This window comes from Triturus cristatus, chromosome 2_2 (assembly GCF_964204655.1).
Source record: "Triturus cristatus chromosome 2_2, aTriCri1.1, whole genome shotgun sequence".
NCBI lineage: Eukaryota > Metazoa > Chordata > Amphibia > Caudata > Salamandridae > Triturus > Triturus cristatus.
The window spans coordinates 1,127,409,675-1,127,428,639 of NC_140582.1; the positions used below are offsets into that span (position 1 = coordinate 1,127,409,675).

Consider the following 18,965-nt stretch of genomic DNA (forward strand, 5'->3'; position numbering starts at 1 on the left):
TGAGCAAAAAAGTACATTTTCTTTTTTTGAGAAAAAGCATTGACTGGAGTAAGCCTTGGACTGCCGTTTCTCGCTACCCTTAAATAGATGTCATATTAGGCCATAGTAGAGATTAGGTCATGCTGGAATTAATTTATGTTTTTAGATGCCGACACTTATCCAGTTTGCTTGCCCTTGTTTTGAAGTTTCTATTCAAGCATTTGTTCTTCACCAGAGTATTATTGTGGTTCATATCAGCAAGTTTGGATATTAAACACCAATCTCCAAATAGGTTTACTTAGCTGGCCTCTGCTCAGATTACCAGAAGTGGGCTATTGTTCCCTACAGCCGTGAGGCTAGATTTGTGCTTTATTAATGCTTTAGACCTGCGGATGGTCTTCTGACTTATTAATGGGACCGAAACTTCGACTTATTTGTCATCAATTGGACTATGAGATTGATGCATAGTGCCTTTGGCTTGTTGGTCCTACCTAGTTTTATAATATGTGTAATATTTTAATACACTTTTTATGTCTTGTGTCTTTTGTGTAGTTTGTCTCTTAAATACTTAATTAGTATGAGAAACACTATGTGAATCTTTGGAAAACAATGTATGAAAAAAAGTCTTTGATCCTTTTTTTAACAAAAACATGCAGCAATCTTATGAATATCTATTTTGTAATTGTTGTACTTTTATCCGTCTCCTTCTTTATGTTTGAGGAGGAAACCAGGGGTAGTACTTTGGTTTTGTATATGTACTCATTGCCTCCTACTCTACACTCCCAATCAACCCTGCTGCAATTTAGGAGGCAGCTGAAGACTTGGCTCTTTATTGAAGCCATCAGTTAAGCTGTCTTCAGAGTTGCCTTTTTCAGTTTGGCGGGTGGGTCTGTCATCCAATCTCAGCGCTAAGACACCCTCTGGTAATTGAACGCTTTGTAAAATGATCTCATATCATATCTACCTCAGACTCTGCGGGTCTACCGGCTAACTCCTTGTGGAAGGAGAGTCACTACCCTTAGAGTAAAATGCTCAAAAGGGGTACTTGGTTCAGAGTTGTGGGATCTACAGTGTGAAGTCTCCAGGACAACAATGACAAAAGATCCCAGTTGTTACAGATTCATTGCATTGGTTTCCAGCACTAAAATAACTTGTTTCCAGTTCCCGGCAATCTAAAACATTCAATATTTTCAGAGTTTTGCATGCATTACTATTTGTGTTTAGAAAGCTTTTTTAAAACAAGTAAAGAAAACAAGGTACACAAATATAGTAAAAAGCATAACATATAATTCCAGAGGGTAACAAAAGAATATAATGGAGAACAAAGGATGAAAAACCTGATACATCATACATTGTCAGGATCAAATACCAATGTTAAGAAAGAAAGAAAATCAGAAAGTACCATAAAATATTAGCATTTTTTTGCTTTTGAATTTTGAAGATTAGAAAAGGGGAGAAAGAAAGAAAGAAAAAAAAGAGGAGCAGGAAGGAGAAGAAAAGAGGAGGAAGGAAAGGAGAGGAATAAAGAATATAGAAGAAAAAAGATATCAGCAACCATATCATAAAAACAATCGATACAATTTTCCACTAACAGATAATACAGATTCGCAAATAGCAATAAACTATCTTGAAAAACCTGAACAGTATAAAATAGCATAAACGCAGCACTCACGGTAGGTCAAAACAAAATTACTGTCCTTGTCATGCAATGCAGAGGAAGAAATATAATTAGTAAGAGGAGACCAAATGGACTCCTTTCGAATAAGTTGCTGTGAGGTGGTAACAGAAGCTCTAACAAGCCTCTGATGATGACATAAAAGGTTCCACCAGGCAGAAAAGGACACCTTTGAGGCATCCGTCCAATTGGAAGTTATAGCCTGAAAGGCAATAGCAATGGACAAATCTACAAATGAGCCTAGTTAACGAGCCCCCAACCATCATATAGAATTACTACCCAAAAAAATATGGAGTGAATATCAAAGGGAAAATTAGTGGAGCAAATACAGGTAATTGACTTGCATACTTTTGTCCAAAAAAAAGAGATATTAGCGCAGAGAAAAAAGGAATGGATATAAGTGCCAGGAGTGTTCATACAGGACCAACAATTAGGAGATAAGTCGGGACTGAATTTGGAAACAGCTAATGAAGTTAAAAATAATCTCTGATAAAAATAATAGAGAGTTTGAGTGGCACTGGCATTGCATGAAGTATGATGTATCCGAGCCCACAGGGAATTCCATGTATGTATAGAAAGAGTATGTTGTAAATCTGTTTCCCCTAAAAGTTCAATTTTGTTTTTAGGGCGAGTGGGGAGAGAGGAAAAGAGAAATTTGTATATGTGAGAGGCCCGAACAGAAGAGGAGGTAGGTAATGCTTGTGAAGGAGGATCGAATGAAGAGGAGGAAGTCTCAGAGAAAAGAGAAAGCTGTTGAACTAAAATCAACCGCAAAGAGTCAAACTTAGAGTGGGTAGTAACAGGTAAGTCACATCTGGACTGAGTTTCCTGGAAAGATAAAGGCTGGTTGTTATGGATTAGGTGTTTAACCTGTATAATACCTTTAACAATCCAATCTTTCCAGAAGATGGTTCGATTAGAAAATGTAATGGACTTATTATGCTAAATAGAGGAATCCAGGAATAGGTGAAGAGGTGAACGCGATTTAGAAAGAATCGGACAATGGGTCAATATAAGATGTGGAATCGTAGGGGATTTTAACGAGCGAGGAGGATGAGAAAAGTTGGCTAATGAGGAAAAAGGGAGCGGGTGAATAACGGTTCCTCCAGTTTATACCATACCGATGTAGGCGGATCATCTGAAGAAGATAAATATGGCAAGGCTTGGCGAATAAAAAAGTATTGACGAAAATTGGGAAAATTGACCCCTCCCCTATCTTTGGGGGCCGACAAAGCAGACATATTAAATTTTCCAAAGAAATTTACTCAGAATGCTGTTAAGATTCTTAAAAATGTTTAAAGGAAGTCGAACAGGTAACATGGAAAGGTAGAAATTAATTACTGGAAGCATCATCATCTTAGAAGTGTCTAGCCTGTCCCACCAAGACAGAAATAAGGCAGACCACTTCTGAGACATGTCCGAGATCTTTAATAAAATATCATCTAAGGTGAGTTGAACTGTTTTGGCAATTGAAGAAGAATATTTTATCCCTAAGCAAGTGATATGATTAGTATTCCATTTAAAGTCCGTTCCTTCAAACATATTTCTAAGACAATGTTTATTTAGGGGGAGAACTTCAGACTTAGAAAAATGTTACTTCTATCCAGACAAGACAGAAGGTCGATAAAAGCAGGCAAAGAGAGATAGAAGGATCAGACATATATAACAAAAATATCATCTGCATCGACAGTGAATTTAACTTCAATGGATTTATGAGTAAATCCCGAAATTCAGGAGAGTTGCTAAGGGAATGAAGAAAAGGTTCAAGAGACAAAACAAAAAGTAAAGGAGACAGAGGGCAACCTTGACGTGTGCCTCGGTGGAGGGTAAATTAAGGGGATTGAAAACCATTAACGAAGACCGAAGTGGTAGGGGAGGAATACAACAAACTAATGAGAGATAAAATAACAGGACCAAAGCCATGCCACTTAAGAGCAGGCATCATAAAAAGCCAGTGGATGCGGTCAAAAGCTTTCTCTGCATCTAGGGTAATAGCTGCAACCGGGGAGGAGCTTTTGGAAGCAAGATGTATTATATTTGAAAAAGCTCTAGAATTGTCTGCAATCTTCCTTCCCTTTCAAATCCAGTTGGCTCATATCCAACCAAATCGGGGATCACTTTATTGATGCAAAGAGCAAGGGCTTTGGCAAAGATCTTACAGTCTGAATTAATTGAAGAAATGGGGTGATAATTAGCGCAGGAAGTAGGATCCTTGCCCTTCTTAGGAATTAGACAAATCATAGCTTCAAGAAAAGAACCATGAGCTTCTTTATGAGACATGAAATGTTGGAATAAGGATAAAAGGTGTGAAAGTAAAATCTGGGAGAAACAAGAATAAAACTCGGCAGTGAAGCCATCCGGACCAGGGGACTTATCCTCTGGTAGTTGGGCTAGAGTGGACTTAAGCTCCGAAAGGGATAGACCATTTTCTAATAGGGAGCAGTCAAGATATGAAGAGGGGCATGAAGGAAGCACTGCAAAAAAAGAATCCAATGCCTCATCGAAGGGAGAAGATTCTGGGGTATAGAGTGTCTTATAAAAGTCTGTAAAACAATTTAATATTTCGTCGTCCTTATTTAATATTTCTTCGTCCTTAAATTGATCCACACCACTGTTATCAGTAATTTCGACTACCATAGATCTTTGGGATTTTACTTTCAAGTAATTCACAAGTAGTTTGCCAGCTCTGTTGCGACCCCCATAGGATTTAGAATGATTCTTAAGTAGGGTGCCAGAAGCCTCCTCTGTCAATTTCTTTTGAAAGAGAGCTTAGCCTGAATTAATTTCTTAAGGGTATCTTCATTATTAGAAGTGAAGTAGGTGTGTTCAAGATGTTTAATGGAAGCTAATAGGGAGGCAGAGTCCTTTATACATTGTTTCTTTTTGACCGCGACATAGTCGATAATGAATCCTCCGGCTGTCGCCTTAAAGGCATCCCACACCGTATGAAAAGGAATATCCGGACTGGCGTTCCTAAGGAAGAATTCTGTCAAGAACTCTTTAAAACGTTCCAAAAAATGTGGATCTTTGAGTAAGTAATTATTGAAACACCATCTGCCTGACTTAGAAGGTTCAGAAGGGAGGTCCAGAATTATCAAGACCGGGGCATGATCAGAAATAAGATTAGACCAGATATCAGCCTTTATTAAATTAGGGAGAAGATGGGGACTCAAGAAAATATAATCTATTCTGGAAAATGATTTGTGAGTAGGAGAATAAAAAGTGTATTCAAGTGTGTCAGGATAAGATAATCTCCAAGCATCAATCAAACCCCTCGAGTGGATTGTAGTAGTGAAAGTTGTTTGCATTTTGTTGGGAATGTATCGAGCATTGGACTTCCTGTCCGTGAAAGGGTCCATGACCTGAATGCAATCCCCACCCACCAGTAAATTAATGTCTGGATAAGAATTGTGCATCAACTCCAGTGGGACCATAGATGTTGAGAGGGGAAATAGGGGAACCATTTATATTAAGATGTAGAAGAAGCCATCCTCCGTCAACATCTTTTTCCTCATTCTCCAAAACAAGAGAAAGAGATTTGTGAAATAGAGTAATCACTCAATTTTTTCCTGTCCTTGGACTGGGAACAAAAAACATGGCCCACCCACTGCTTTTTAAGCGAATTAATCTCGCTGTCGTTGAGATGTGTCTCCTGGAGCATTGCTAATTTATATTGCAGCCTAGATAAATGAGTAAAAACCCTCTGTTTCTTGACAGGATTGCATAGCCCCTTAACATTCCATGAAACAATGGGAACGTTATCAGTCATGATAACAGAGGAGAAAAAGCATTAAGCAACAAGATATGCAATTTATAACACTAAGCAACATTATAAACAATTTATAAGTTAGATAGCTGCAAAAGAAATGCATAAAAACTTGTAAGACAGTGAACCAGAGAATGAGTAGTAGAAACCAGTGTGGAAAATGAATGATAAAATAGTGATAAGATAGAAAAGGAAAGAGGGTAGAGATAAGCATAAACGATGTGCTGAATAATATTAGGGAACAGCAAAAGGAAAGGAAAGGAGAAAAGAAATGCAGGAGAGATGAGAAAGGAGTACAGAAAGGAGAAATGGTAGAAGAAGGAAAGTTGAAAAGAAGCAAAAGACCCTCAGTGAAGAAGAACAGAACATACTGCCAGAAAAAAAAAAGAGTAACATGAAGAGGCGGGGAGCCGCGAGGCGAAGACAGACGAGACAAGGCAAAGACGAGGAGGAATGGCAAAGACCCAAAAAACACAAATGAAGAAAGATACATTAGGGAGCGACCATAAGAACAGCAGTGTGGTATAACTGAATACCATGAAGCATGGAATCTCAAAGTGAACTACATAAGAAAAATGCAGACAAATAAGGAGAAGGAGACACTTACCAAAACACGAAGAGTAATAAACAATGGGAGTGGGAGGGAAGGCCCACAAGGTGAAAAAATATCATGGAGGGGAATCCGCAACGTACAAAACATATCTGTGGAAACAGAGAACCAGACATCAACGTCAAACCATCTTTTAAGTAGACAAATAACATTAAATATAAAGAAAACGGAATAGAAGTAGACAATTAATGGCTAAAATGGGATTTAAGTCTCTGAAGACCTGTAAAGTAAGAAAGGAGAGGTCAAAAAGGAGCTAAAACACAGTAAACACAGTAAACAGAGTAGAACAACAGAAGGAACCACATGGTGAAGCAGTCCAAAGTCAAGTTTTCCCAAGTACCATTTCTTCTCCCTTATGACGAAGAATAAATTGTCTTAAGTCCTCAGGATGATCAAAAGAATAAGACCTTTCTGTGTAAGTGACGTTAAAAAAACAGGGATGAACAAGGCCATATGAAGCACTCATAGAGCAGAGAACAGGACGGAATGAGAGGAACTCTTTACATCGAGCAGCAGTGGCGCGGGATACATCCTGAGAGAGAAAAACTTTTTGGCCAGACCACAGCATCTGCTTCCTTTGCTTAGCTGCAGACAGAACCATTAGCAATTCAGTCTACTCCAAAAATAAGACAATGATTCCTCTAGGATGAGTAGCTGACAATGCAGAGGAAGAAGATCTGCCAAACTTGGGACCGATGCGATGAGCTCGCTGCAGGTTGAGTGAGGTACCGTCTTTGAGGCCAACTATTTTAGCTAAATTAAGTGTGAGAAAGGTGAGCATATCCATGTCTTCAGGAATACCATAAATCCTGAGAGTATTGTGTCGATTGCAGTTTTCCAAGTCCTCCGTCTGCTGTTTAAGGAGTGCTATTTCCTTAGACATAGCTTCAACCCTAGGAAAAACATCCTGTGTGTCACTAACCCTCTGCTCCACCAAAGAAACTCTGGATTCGAGATTGGACCATTTCTCATCAACCCGCTGGAGAGTAGCATTGGTGTCGAGAATAAAGGGCTTCATAAGCTTAAACTCCTCCATAAGGTCCTCTAGCGTGATAGGCAGAGGAGATTTTGTAGGTGAGTTAGGGTCTTCCTTGAGACGCTTAGAGGCTGCAGTAGGAGTGTCTTTGCGAAGGGAAGCCATGGTGTCAGTAATGCCCTTTGGTAAGATACCAAAAAAAAAAAAAATCCTTGAAGAAAACAAAAGGAAATAGTGCTGCGTTGCCCCAAACACAGGTATAGTTAGTGAGCCAAAAGTATGTAGAGCCAATTCAAAGTCATAGAAAGTCAAAAGACTCAAACCTCCATGTAGTGTAAGAGAGGCAAACGTATGTTGTGGAGCAAGAGGACAAGTAGATAAGTGCGTTGACTGAAGCTGGCGACTCTTGCTGTGTAGAAAATGCTGGCAGGCGAAGGACAACCCGACCTCCAATAAAAAATGAATGTGGAGTCAAGCTTGCGCAGAACAGGAGAGATAACTGGAGGAGAATGCTAAAAAATGAATGGAAGAAGGTGTATGTAAGGCCAAATCATCACAAATAGCCAAAGAAGAAGCTGCCACATACCAGTGACTGGAGGCGGCAACTCCCGCTGCAGAGAAAATGGCAGCCGGAACCAGTGTTCACGACAGGAACGCGACGTGGGGGAAAACAGGTGAAAAACAGAACATAAAACTGAAATAAAGGCAGCTACCTGTGCCCACGCGTCAGCGCTTCTTATTTCTTCAGGGCATGAGGTCAAAAGCCCTTTTTGGCGGCTCCAACACAGAAACGGTCTCTGCCAATGCGCGGAGCTCTACGATGCCGCGGCCATCTTGTGGCGGCTCAAGCAATGTCCCCCGTGGATTACTATTTGACCTGGCTCTCTCTACAGGATCATGCCCAAAACTTTTGGCATTACCCTCCAATTTTTTGATGAATTTGTTTTTGCTGGCCTTAGGACTCTGTGCACTTTACCACTGCAAACCAGTGCTAAAGTGATTGTGCTCTCTCCACTAAACATCGTAGAATTGCCTTAAACCCAATTGGCCTATTTAATTTACTTGTAGATAGGTCCCTAGTAAAATTGTACTACATGTAACCATGGCCTGTAAATTAAATGCTACTAGTGGGCTTGAAGCACTGGTTGTGCCATCTACTTAAGTCGACCTTTCAAACATTTCTCAGGCCTGCCATTGCATCCCATGTGTGCAATTTTAAATTGCCATGTTGACCTGACAAAATAAACCTTCTGCCAGGCACAAAGCTTCCCTTTTAATACATATGTGACCCCTAGGGTAAGCCCGACAGCGCAGAGGGCATGTTGCAATGTGTTTAAAAAGCTGGACACATGACTTTGGGTTTTACATGTCTAGGTCGTGAAATTTCTTAAATTAATTTTCACTACTGCAAAGGCCACCTCTCCCATAGGATAACATTACCCTATCACATTTAATAAGCTGTAATTTACAAATGGAGGCAGGTAACCAGTTCATGTTTGGTGTCTTTGGAATTGTAATGAAAAATCCTCTCTTATGGTAATATTCAATCAATTACTCAATAGAGTTTTAGGGCACTTCTTGTCAACATGAGGGCATCGAGGTGCTGGTTTTTAAATTATAGTTTTGAAAATGCCTCTTTTGGAAAGTTGTCGTGTTCCTGCCTTAGCCATTTAGAGCCTTTTGCCTGTCTCTGGGTCACATGACTTGGTGTAGTTGACAGTTGGGCATTGTGCATTACTCCTAGACAGCCACACACAATAGGGAGCTTAGGTGTGTCTGGATTGGCAATCACTTTCATGATGGAAGGAAGGAGCTGGGCACAGACCAAGTTACATATGAATAGGCTGTGTCCTGCCTCCACACAAAAGGCTGCATTCCCCCCGTAGCTAATCTGGAGCCAGGACAGAGAAGGCAGAATGATTGGGGACTTCAAAGAGAAACCTCTAGGAGCTACTTCCACCTTTAAGAGGGAGTCAACCAGGTATAAATATTGAACCTCAGACACTACCTCTTCAGTGCACTTCTCAACCTCTGGATACTGTGCCAGGAAGAAGGACTGCTGTGCTGCTGAAAGGACTGCGAAACTGATGGTCTGCAGCTATGAGGGACTGCTGCCTTCCTTGATGATCTGCCTTCATCTTGCCTAGGAGAGAAGGACTGGACCTTCACCATCAAATCAAGAACCCCAGAGTGACTCCAAGGGCTAGTAGGATAGGCTCCAAGTCAGAGGCCTCAGTGATATAACAGGCTTCCATCAACCTGCACCCAGTACCTGGACTCTGCCATCTGAGTGTCTTTCCCTCCCAAGCAATTTCACCCCAGTCCTGGACCTTTGGAAGTGGGAATGAAGGCGCTCTGCCAAGCCCCGCTGTGGTACCCATCAGAACTAGCGTAAAGTGACGAGAAGCAATGGGAAGCCCTACAAAACTTTGCTGCACAGTTGCCAGGCTCATGAGAACAAATGCGAATGTACGCGAAGCCCCGCAAAGCCTCGTTGCACAGTTACCAGCCTCATCAGAACTGACGCGATGCCTTGCAAAGCCTGGCCACAGAGCTGCCAGCTTCATTGGAACTGACGCAAAGCCCCACCAAGCCTCGCCGCACAGATTAGTGGAACCGATGCAAAGTAATGCAAAGCCGTGCATACCTCGGCAAACAGCTTTGCTGGAACCAATGCCAGATGAAGGGAAGTCTCGCAAAGCAACACTGCACAGCCCACGCACTTGGATTTAAGGTGCTTTGTTCAGTGGGCCCAGCTTCGTTCCTGTAGTCTACCCATGCTTTATCACGGTTGGCCTGAACTTGTTACATTGTCCTGTATCCAATGAGATCAGATAACCGCAGTTGGCGATTTCTTCTTTTTGGACGCGAGTTTCACTAAAATCTTTACAATTCCATATCTCTGGTTTTACTGAATGGATTTTGGTTGTTTTGGTCTTGTTTTTCTACACTGGTGTGGGATTCCTTTGTGGTGTGTTTTCACTGTGTTACTGCTTGGAGTGTTGTGCAAACACTTTACACATTGCCTCTGAGTTAGGCGTGACTCTTCTGTGCCAGTGCTACCCGAGGGTTGAGCACAGGCTAATTTAGGGTTTGCTTGTGACTACATCCTGAGAAGACATGTGGTTGCTATTGGAAAAGGGCTTCAGTCCCCTCAACCAATAACCTACTTTATTACAATTTCCTTCACATAATGGTGCAATTACCAGAGCAGAAGACTTCAAGATGGGTTCATAGGTTGGGGGAGAGAACTCCAGATGAGGAAGAGAAATCCTTTAAACCTTATGTCCAGGAGGGGATGTAGTTGTTTTTACATTTGAGAGAATGTGACAAATTCACGTAGTGCAGTGAAGTAAAAACAAACTCTTCTAAAACTGTACACAATACATGGACCATAGGCTACACTATGCCTTGACCAACATCACTCCACAATACCTGTTTGGAGAAGGCACTTCTCTATACATTTTATGACAACAAAAAGTACCTACATCACAGAGGATGGGAGAAATGGATGGACTCTGCTGCATCAAGTATATTTATGGATTGGGTGACTCCAGGAAATATTTCTACAGGTTGATAAATGTAAATTGGAAGTGAAGGAATTTATCCAGAGTTGTTTTGTAGGGATTGCACCATGATGGGCACTGGCCAAAGCCACAGAATCAGTTGGCTAAGTGTGGGCAGGAGAGTATCAGTAAGTACAGTGATGGGTTGTGATTGGGAAAACCCATTGGAGGGATAGTCCCCATGGCAATTGTATGAGTAGTGGAATACCTAAGGAGACAAAAAAGAGGCAAGTGAGTGACCTCGTTTCTTCATATGGGCTGGTGATTGATACTGCTGAAATGATGGCGGGGATAATGACTTCACTAGATTCCCAGGATGTGGTAGTGGTGGACCCGAGGTGCAATGTAGTGTAGGTTGCTGCCTATGTTTTGTGAAGGATGTCAACCTTCGGACTGTATGGCCAGATCCTCAGCTGGCAGCTGTGCCAAAGCCATAGCCAAATTCCCAGTAGGAAGTCACTATTGGGTCAGACTCAGTAGACAAGGGTTGGAGGCCTAAAACAAAGAGGAGGTGTAGGAGGTAGAGCGAACCAGAAGTAGCACATCTGGGGTGCACCCACTCCAAAAAGAGGGGACCCGGAGCATCAGTCAGCAAACATGGTTTGACCAGTGTGCCAACTAAGTAATCCAATGGGAATGGAGTGACTGTGACACCTCTCCGGCCCTTGGAATCTCTAGGATGTTTTTTTTAAAAGTACTCTTCCCCTTAGATTTTACAAGTGGCATGCTTCATCATCGAGTCCCTTTCAGAAGACTTAGGGGTATATTCACAAGAACGTGTGATAAGTACCGCAAGAGTAGCCTAACACAACTCTCAACATCGCAGCCCAACGCGGGAAAATTACGCCGTGGCAACCAAGTATTCACAACGCGGGGGTAGCATGTGATAGTCACCAGATAATGCATCAAATAGCTGCGCAAAACGCGAACGCAAAAAAACATGTCACGAGGCCAATTGCGGTACAAAAAGTCGTGAAAACCAGCCACAGGCCTGCAAATACCACGCGTCTTTTGGGAAAATGCACCATAAAAAACACAGAATCAACACGCCAGAAACAAGCCAAAGCATGTAGCAACATGGATGCAACCTGACCCAGCGCAGAGACCAACGCGAACCCCATAACCCTCACAGACCACCAGCAAGGAACAACGGGGTCGGGGAAGGCCAAGGAGAAGAGGGAGAGGAAGACGGGGTGCAGACCGCAGGACAACAAGACCAGCGTCACGGAAGCGACAGAACACTACCAGCAACTGGCCCACAAGCAGACCACCTGGAGTGCAGAGGAGGCCAATCCAGGAGGCCAAGAGGCGCCAGCATGAGGTGACAACTGAAACCAGGCACAAAACGACTATTACTGGTCTAGTCGACTCATCAGAGAGCCAAGGTTGGTTAAGTAAGAAGGAGGCTTCCTTCTTAATCAAAAAAGAACCGAGGACCCCCTATTTCTATATTCTACCAAAGATTCACAAGGGGGTCACCCCGGTGCCTGGACGTCCCATAGTATCGGGCATTGATTCGATTCTTGAACCTCTATCGCAATTTTGCGACCATTTCTTGCAACCCTTGGTCAAGCAGACACCGTCATACATACAAGACACAACTGACGTACTACGCTTATTAGGCCAGACCCAGGATATCCACAACATCAGCTTCCTCATCACTCTTGATGTGGAAGCCCTTTATACTAATATCCCGCAAAAGGCAACCCTTGATGTTGTTGAGGAAGTACTTGGACGCGACCCTTGGGAATCGCCCACCCCGGTATCCTTCATTATTGAGTGCGCTACTTTAGCTCTCACAGAGAACTTTTTTGAATTCAAAAATCAACTATACCACCAGACCCAAGGTACTTCCATGGGGAGTACCTTTGCTCCGAGTCTGGCCTGTTTATACATGGCCTGGTTTGAGGGGATACACATATTCTGTGATACAAATCCATATCGTCATAATATCCGACTATGGAAACGATTCATAGATGACATCTTGATTTTTTGGACAGGAGACTCCACGAGCTATGAAGCATTTTTTGCATGGCTCAATCACCTGAATCCTCACCTCAAATTCACAATCACAGCATCTCCATCTCAAATTGCATTCCTTGATTTAACTATCAGACTGACCCAGGGTGTTCTTTCAACAACTCTCTATAGGAAAGCTACTGATCGTAACAGCTTGCTACATTTCACCAGCTACCATCCAAGAGCACTTAAAGAGAATTTACCCTTCGGGCAGTTTCTTAGATTGAGGAGGAATTGCAGCACTATAGATGCTTTCAAAAGTGAGGCAGATACTCTATCACGCAATTTAAGGGAAAGGCAATACCCAATGAAAAGTATTGCCCAGTCCAAAAAACGGGCCAGGAATAATAACAGAGAAGCTCTTTTGGAACCCAGAGTAGACACAACAACAACCTCTGATATCCTGACCTGCGTCACGACTTTCACACCTAACACCAACCAAGTGACTAAGGTTCTAAAGAAACATTGGAGTATCCTTAACACAGGGGCAATGAATCTCGAACCACCCCGGTTTGCATACAAACGCTCCAAAAATGTGAAGGATTTGATTATCCAAACCAGACCCAGACCCAAAACTAAATCCACACAGAGCACCCTATGGCAACTTCCAGCAGTTAAGGGACACTATCCTTGTGGGATGTGTACTGCATGCGCGTTCACATCCATACATAAAACCATCACCCTTAACACCACTTTCTGCTGGGAATTGAGATCACACACGAACTGTAACACCAGTAACTGCATATACCTGATTACATGCCCCTGCAATTTATATTACGTAGGGATGACGACCAGACCGATAAAAGTGCGGATCTCAGAACATCGCAGCAATTTTCGGTGCCAAAAACAGAACACTAATATTAGTGCCCATTTCTTAGAGAAACAACACTCACCAGATTCGATTAAATAGCTTATTCTGGAAGCCAACCCTCATTTACCTCAGCACAATCTTTTCAAGAGAGAACAGAGATGGATACACCGACTGTCCTCAAATGTCATGGGGCTCAACGATGATATTCCATGGGGGTCTCTTAATTCCTAATTGACAGTTTTTAGGAGACTTCCAGCTTAATATGTACTCTACTCTGTATGTACTTCGCTGCAATTGTCAGGAGACTTCCAGCTGAATATCTGTTTCTTCCAAATCTAAGAACACCTACAGAATTCACACGGGACCATCAGGTCCTCATTTCAACTCCTTCGCTCATCATGCTTCCACCACTCATGATAGTGTTTCTAATCATATTCTTAACCGTTTCCCCCAATCCAAGATGGCCGACGCGGTTTTTCTGCCCATTTCCACCGGAATGGAATAAATATATTCTATGTTTCTCCGAGGGTGGTCTAAATAAGACTTTATTAATTATATTGTTACTCTAGTTTAATCACCCTGCTCCCGCAGACTAGTTACGCTTTAATCGCATATACCACTCCACACTCGCGGCAAAGTTCCGATCACGTGAGACCATCACGTGATTAGACCGGATGCTCAAAAACCGCGTACTGCACCCTAGACACTACCTCCCAGACTCGGTGGCTCGGGTAGGTCTAGGAATACAGCGTGAGCGGGGCAGATGTAAGTACCATCATAATTTTTAATCCAGATACCACTCCTGACTCTGGTAGAGAAATACTCGGTCATTACTGCTAGCGCCCTGTAATCATTTAGATGCCCCCTTTCCTTACACGTTTTGTGCTCACTCTGTTCATTACTGGCGCTCGACTACAACTTTAAGTTCCTGTCCTTCAGATCTGAGGACATTTGCCTTTCCAGCATGTAACATCACGGTTGAGTTGATTATGTGAGGCAGTGCTCTATCACATCACGAAGTAGATTGCAACTAATACGCTGGATTAGAGCCATTTTTTAGAAGGTCCCTACCTGTGATCCATGATACACCCATTGGATCCCAGTCCATCCACATATTCATTGATTAATCGCATTACTGTTGCCCCTGTTGTCTTCATGTTCATGTATATGTTGTGGTTTGTGACTCTCCCTCCCTCCCTCTGTCTATACCATTAAGTCCATTACAACTTTTTTGGGTTTAGACCTACTTTTAGAGGTTCCCTGGATCATGCAGAGCCCACCAAGTACTGTTGTGGTCCACAGTCCTACTGAATGGGGTGAGTCCTATGACCATTTCAGCTGTCTTGTTTATATACTTTTTTATTTGTTCCACATAGGTGAATAGGCACTCTAGTTCACTTTGTTGGCACATCACTTAATTGGAGCGGTTTTCGACGCTCATATATCAGTAACCACCACTGATCCTTTTAAATATGACTGAGATGAATCACCTTGACAGCCTTTTGCGTTTGTTTTTCATGTATCTATTACCTGTGATCACATTTGATATAACAATGATCTGTTTATTCTACCGTTCCCCCTTCTTCACAGGTAGTACCAGACCATGACAGGTATTTTAGTTAACTGACTTTTTCACATTACTTGTTGTGATTGCGAGACTAATATTCTGTATAGTCCCCACTTATTCTTTTGTAGATAGTTTTGTTTATAGGTCCTGACGAATCGCGAGTGCACGAGCTCACAGCGAGAAACATGTTGACCACTTACACTAATTTTAAAACACTCTAATTAGAGACATTAAACTCTACCGAGTGTCAAACACACCTTTTTAATTAGGGAAGGAGACCTTTAGAATAAAATCAAATTCCTATATTGGTACTCTCGACCCTGTTTTAAATCACATTTTTTCACATCTACATCTATCAGGCCCCCATACCCGCACTTCACCAAATGGCTGTTGGATTAAAGAACTCCGATAAAGTGCCCCTTTAAGGGAGCCCGTTAGGCATTGCACCGCCGGCCCGACGAGGAGCAGCCCAGATGATGAAGCATGACACCTGAAAGGGTGTGTGAGGGCATTAATATCCAACAAAAGGATTACCCAACCTGCACACAATGCATTTGTAGTCTTATCCAGCTCTCTTGTTGATTCATTCTCAACCTTCACTCTTCATTGAGGAACAACAGGTAACACTTCTTCTTGATAGACAAACCCTCTGCCAACAGGAAGGCAACAGGAGGTAGCAGTCCTGCCCCACAGGAGGAGCTGGAGGAAACCAAGGCCACAGTCATCAGTGTGGAGACAGTGAAAGGAGAAGGGAGTACGGACACAGCTTGAGAGGACCTGACACAACATCAACAGGGAGAGTAACCAACAGGGACTGGGGGGACGGGGGAGATGAGCACAATGCCACACATGCACAACAAGGCATAGCATACTGCACACCCACAATTACCCAGGATCATGTCCCTGATCCCCTTGGCACACTGCAGCACACACACACACAGCAAACCCACATTGACGACAACGTGGTACAATGCGCATAGCTGACACTGCAGAACAGAGGACACAACTGGCTCCGCACATGCACAGAAACATGCCTACTACATCTGACAGAGCAGGAAACGTACACGTAGGACCATACATCGGTCTCATAGTCCAAATGTACACTGTCCCGCAGCAGAATTCAGGACCTCACAAACAGTCACAATGTACATTGTCATACAGTCTGCATGAAGACCAGAACAATGCGCAAACATACATGTCAGCACAATGTCAACATGCATCTCCCCTTCACATTGCAGAGGGGCACAAAACACCTCCAGCAGAGCACACAAGACAACACATCTATGATCCCGGAGAGGACCACCACACCTTTGACAACGACGCCCTACAACAGACAATGGACAGCCCACGCAACCCACCACCAGGACCCAGTCAGCCAAGCTACTCAGAGGAGGACACAGAGCCTACAACAGATCCCACAGCTGGTGTTGGCAACCACTTGAACAGTGGACACCAATGCAATGGGAACTGAAAACACCTGCATAATAGAGTCAACTGCTGAGCAACATGGAGGGAGATGGAGAAAGTCCAGAGGACACACAACATGCAAATAGAAGTGCCTGTGAGTTGCAATGCACAGTGGTTGGGGCACTAGAGATGAGCGCGCTCATGTGATGAAAATGTCTCAGATTGTGTCCCTTCAAGATATTCCTGATGCAGATGCAGTGTGGTGTATGAGACCTGCATCAGCTTCCTCAACAACGTCCCACACTGCTTGGGATGACATTGCTGCACAGCCTCTCCACAGCACAAAACACAATCAGTAACTGACGATGGCTTGCGGCCTGGAGTGCTGAGCAGGGTATCAGTCTGATGACGTCATCCACTACAGGTGTTTTGCAACTCCTTAGGTTTGTCAGGACCACCGTTTCGACTCTGGCAGATGGTGGTTGGAGGTTGTTCTGACGGAGGTGGAGTCTGCCCCTGCGGTGATGCGACGTCCGGGCTGGTCAGGACTCGATTTGATGTTTGAGCCCTGGTGGTCCACAGTTGAGGCCGGAGGCAGCGGACAGCGCAGGGCCACATGCACATGGCGTCGATGACCCCAGGACCACCGTCACAGAGGTCATCCAATATTCATACAGACAGGGTCCCTGACGTGAGCTGCACAGAGTTAGTGACCCCGGGTGCACAGCGGCCGGCTCAGGCACCCTGCCACGGGACGGTGACTTGCGGTGCAGTCAGATGGGCCATGAGACCTGGGCGGGTCCTCATCAATGTCCGAGGTGTATGTTGCGGAGTGTTGCGGAGGACAGTGGAAGGTGTCCTCTAGGGCATGAGGCGAAAGGTCTGATGTTATCCAGAAGCAGCAAATGGTGGGGTGGAATGCCACAGCCTCGTTTCCGCCACAAAGTCATTATCACCACCATGATGGCGACGAAAACCCCAAGTCCATGGACTCAGTCGCCCCCAAAGTCCAACCAGAAAGTGACCATGGGTCTCAGGGAATACACATCTTGGCACTGGGGCTGAAAGGGGATACAGTCTGCGATGAGGCCTGTACAATGATATGAAGTCTTCCAGGAACATATCGAGGCTGAATTCGAAGGTGTGTGTGACCTATTCGACTGCAGTGTAAGCCGGGAGCAGCGGACAGCAAGGGCCCACAGCCATATGTCATTGGCTCGCGATGCACAGAGTTAGTGGCAACAGTGCATTTGTCAGTAGTGTTCGATCACCTCCGTAACGATGATCCTATACCCTCCGGGCTGCAATGCGTCATCCTCTGACGCCTCTCCTTGCGTGCAAAGGTATGTAATCTGCCGTTGAAGAATCGATGTTCAGTTCCAATTCTGTGACCTACTTGTGGGCAGCGTAGGGCGAGGGCAATAGTCCGCGAAGGCCCACAGACACGTGTAGTTGTGACGATATGCACAGAGTTGGTGGCACCACGTCGAAGGGAGTACACTGATGTAAACTTTGCAATGAACATATGTACTCTGCTATCATGTGATCAAGACTCAGTTCCAAATGTGTGACCTACTTGACCGTAGTGTAGGCCGAAGGCGGCAGTAGAGTATGTAAGAAAGGTCTAAAGCGGGCCTGTGTTGTGGAGGCTGTGATGGCCTGAGAGGCTGCCAAGGACACTGCACTCGGGCTTGGAGTTTGCGCAGGCACGTGGTGGGCCCTCCTTGACACACGCCGGTGTCAGAAGGTGATCAGTGTGGCCTGGCTGCGCAGGGGCGGGCCTGACGGCTTCGGGGTCCAGCGGGCGGGGGTACAGCAGGCGCACTGGATCGCAGGCAACTCCGCTCATGACGACAGCGTCGGCCTCGTGGCGTGGTGAGTGGCGCCGCCCTGGCAGAGACGTTGGTCTTTCCAGAAGAGGACCACGCACAGGGCTACGTGCTTTTTATTCACACCACTACGCTGGCCTAGCGTACGCCAGGCCATACCACTCCTTTCACGCTTACAGGGGGACGTAACAGGCAACATTTCCGCAAACTCCCCCACTTGCTGGGGTGACATGGTTGTGTCCACTGTCCGCTACACTCCATACACCAGCGGTGTATGTCGCCATGGATATGGCTGTGTTCCTCATGCAGCAGTCTCTCCAGCACATCTCCACCACTCTTGGCATTGTGTACTTTCCCATTCATGGGTCACTTGCCTCCTCCACACATGCCTGGTTGCCACCTCTCCCCACATTCGGCTATTGTGTGGCTGGCGTGCCATGCCATTCATGGCTCATGTTCACGGCTTGCCCAGGTTACCGTTGTGAGTTGTTCTGTCGTGTCTGGTGGGTGGGCATGTTGTTTTGCATGTTGGTTGTGATTTTGTCTCGTGTGCATTGCCAGTGTTGTGAGTTGCATGGTTGTGGAGTTCAGGTGGGTGGGGTTTTCATTTTGTACTTGCCAAGGAAGTGTGCATTTCCCGTTGTGCCATCCTGGTAATGCTGGGTGCTGATGGAGGATGAAGGTATCATGCACACTGGCGGGGAATTTGTAGGCGACATCGGTGGAGGTTCCACGGTGTTTGGTTGTTGCCTGGACATTG

General features: G+C 44.3%; 1 long non-coding RNA gene across 1 annotated transcript in view; it reads left to right on the forward strand.

Annotated features, from left to right (window-relative positions):
• LOC146863238 (uncharacterized) overlaps positions 1-18,965 on the forward strand; it is a 176,080-nt gene that overhangs the window by 105,897 nt on the left and 51,218 nt on the right. The window contains exon 2 of the long non-coding RNA XR_014978575.1: positions 2,281-2,342. This is a non-coding gene — a long non-coding RNA (uncharacterized LOC146863238). The remainder of the gene's footprint in view (positions 1-2,280; positions 2,343-18,965) is intronic.